This window comes from Fopius arisanus, unplaced genomic scaffold, assembly GCF_000806365.1.
Source record: "Fopius arisanus strain USDA-PBARC FA_bdor unplaced genomic scaffold, ASM80636v1 scaffold00013, whole genome shotgun sequence".
NCBI lineage: Eukaryota > Metazoa > Arthropoda > Insecta > Hymenoptera > Braconidae > Fopius > Fopius arisanus.
In genome coordinates, this window is record NW_011887752.1 from 3239 (window position 1) to 5879 (window position 2641).

Below are 2641 nucleotides of genomic sequence, written 5' to 3' on the forward strand. Positions count from 1 at the left end.
TTCTGTCAATAAAATTGAACTCAACAATTATTCTAATGAATTAATTAATTTCGTTAATTCTTTGAATTTCACCTACATCCATAAATATTAATCTGATAATTATTAAAAAATAATCATCTTCACACATTTCGTGACATCTCGATTTTTACATTTTTTCCTTTTAAAAAAATGGAGATATGATTTATAATAATAAACTATAAATCAATGCTCATAAATCTAACTTATTACAATTTATTTTCAATTAATTTTATATTTATAGTATATCATAATTATTTTTTAAAAATCGGTTTGACAATTTTCACTAAATTTGAATTTTTCCGACGGAAAAAATGGAAATATACTATTAATTTATTATTATATTAAAAATATCAATAGTGTACTGAATCGAAGGTAAAAATAGGAGGAAATCAGCCATTTATGCATATGCCGAAAATATGAATAGTTACGGCCCTGATTGGTGAAACAGCGGAACCTTGGAATCGGACCGTATGATCGAGTCGTAAGTGTAGTGTGCGGACGTGAGGTTGGTGCGTTTTGAAAAGTGACAAATTGGTTAAAAACACTCATCAAAAACAACAACAAAATACAAACCGAGGATGATCTAACCCGGTAAGTCCCCAGTATCCCCCAACAACCCCAAAAAACCCCAAAAAATCCCGACAAATCCTAAAATACTATTGATTTTCCCGTTGTACCCGGACAGATGGGCGTGCGCCGCATCGTCACTCTAACTTCCATTTCTGTCGATGAAACAAGAATACAAAATGCCATTGCTACGGAAAATCGGATGCAACCCCTAACCCCCAAAAGATCCTCAAAATCACCGGACACTTGGCGATATTTTTCCGGCAATTTGGGGGTTAACTAACCTCAAATTGTTAATTGGAGGGGGTGAACTCGGACGACTGCTCCACAAAAATAGAAGTGATTCATGATGAATTGACAGGTCAGAAGTTATTTCCATATTCCGAGAATACAAAGTATATTTTATTTTTATCCCCCTGGGGGAGGCCTCGCACATTCCAAAACAATAGCTCGAAAAATCAATAGGTGGGACTAATAGGGATGGCTCTCTTTTTTTTAGTTTCTCCCGTTTTTTTCTCTTTCTTTATTATTTTTTTCGTTGGGTTTTGATTCGGTCTTGGGGCTGATTGCTGGGGCGTGGGTGGGCGGGGGTTCTATCAGAGTTTAGGATTTCTTAGAGGAAGGGGTTGGGGTCTTCACTTGAATAATCTAATTACGAGAAGCACTCAGACGGTGCGGGGGATCATTGGGGTGGACAGCCCAGCGAGGGATGTTGCGATGATTCTCAAATAGGGTTGAAAGATCCGTTTATTTTTAGTTTAATAACTGATCGTTCGGAGATTTTTTGGTTAATCATCCCCCGGGCAAAAGGGATTTCGTCAGAAAAAAATCCACTTCCTGAAATTTTTATCGAGGAATTATTTTGAAAAAGTCTTCATTTTTAATGATTTGACGGGATTTATGAGAATCGTAGGAAATTTGAAAAATTCTGTTTACAGAATATTCCGGGAAATTTGATTTACAAAAATTCTCAAAGAACAGAGAAATGAACAGATTTTATTGTTCGGAGTCATCAACAAATTAAATTTCTTATTCATTTTTTATAAAGGCTATTTAATTCAATCACTCCGATTTAATCCTCAGAGTACTCTATTTTTAATTCCACCGATCAATTCAGATATTTCTTGCAACTCGATGACTGAATTTCTCAGAACCTCTTATAGTGATTCGTGAAATTTCTGGGTAGATACACCTGATATTAAAGTGTCGATGCATTTCTCAATGAGACTAATCAATAAAAATTAATAAATAAAATCATCCATTATTTACTTTCCGCTCAAGTGCCATTGAATTCCCGCGACTTAGTCCTTTAAATTTTTTACATGCACTGATTAACCGGCTTATTCATATATTCTTGAAACTCGATGAATGAATCTCTTCTTCTCAATGATTCATTTAATTTCTCGGAAGTTAAATTTGATACGAAGGTGTTGATGTATTTTTTAATGAGATTGGTCTCAACGTTTGTAATTGTTCGAGGGAGTTGAGTCACCTTGGGAGTGTCATTTTATTATTTTACAGTACGTGACGTCAGTAAAAACAATTCCGTGGACATTTGAATGATCTCAAGTTATGAGTACTGCTGATTTGGCTTAAGTTACCAACACGCGTTACGATTTTCTCGCAATTTTTTGTCGCTCCATTTCGAAATCTTACGTCAAGAATAATATTTACATTTGAATTATTCGTGTCAATTGTTCACAATCGAATCACGAAAAATTCCTGAGATATTCCCTCCGATGTGTATTTTTATCGGCATTATCTTCGATCTGTATTTTTATCGTAGATAAAAAAAAAATCGTCCGCCACTTTTATCCATCTTTCCGCAACGCTTCATTCATTATTCTCCTCGTTCCTGGTTTATTGTTCAGAGTGTTTGGAAAATAAAAATTAAAAAAAGTCATTTGCCCTCTAGCTTGACAAAAGGAACAATATCGAAAGAATATTCTTACTGCTCTACATTCGAGTCAATCAACGGATTTGTTTCTATTTTTTATAATTTTCTCTTCCTGAACTTTGAATTATCCCAAACTATTGACTTTTTTAAATATTAGCT

At 34.3% G+C, this 2641-nt stretch overlaps 1 protein-coding gene across 3 annotated transcripts in view; it reads left to right on the top strand.

The window, feature by feature from the left end:
- Nucleotides 1–497: 497 nt before the first annotated feature.
- Nucleotides 498–2641, top strand: part of rhea (Talin_middle and talin-RS domain-containing protein rhea) — a 40206-nt gene continuing 38062 nt past the window's right edge. For 2 of the 3 annotated variants that reach the window (XM_011299056.1, XM_011299058.1), the window contains exon 1: nucleotides 498–609. The gene's annotated coding sequence lies outside the window, so the exon portion shown is untranslated. Of the gene's footprint in view, nucleotides 610–703; nucleotides 947–2641 lie in introns of all 3 variants that reach the window. The other variant, XM_011299057.1, reaches the window with a different exon arrangement.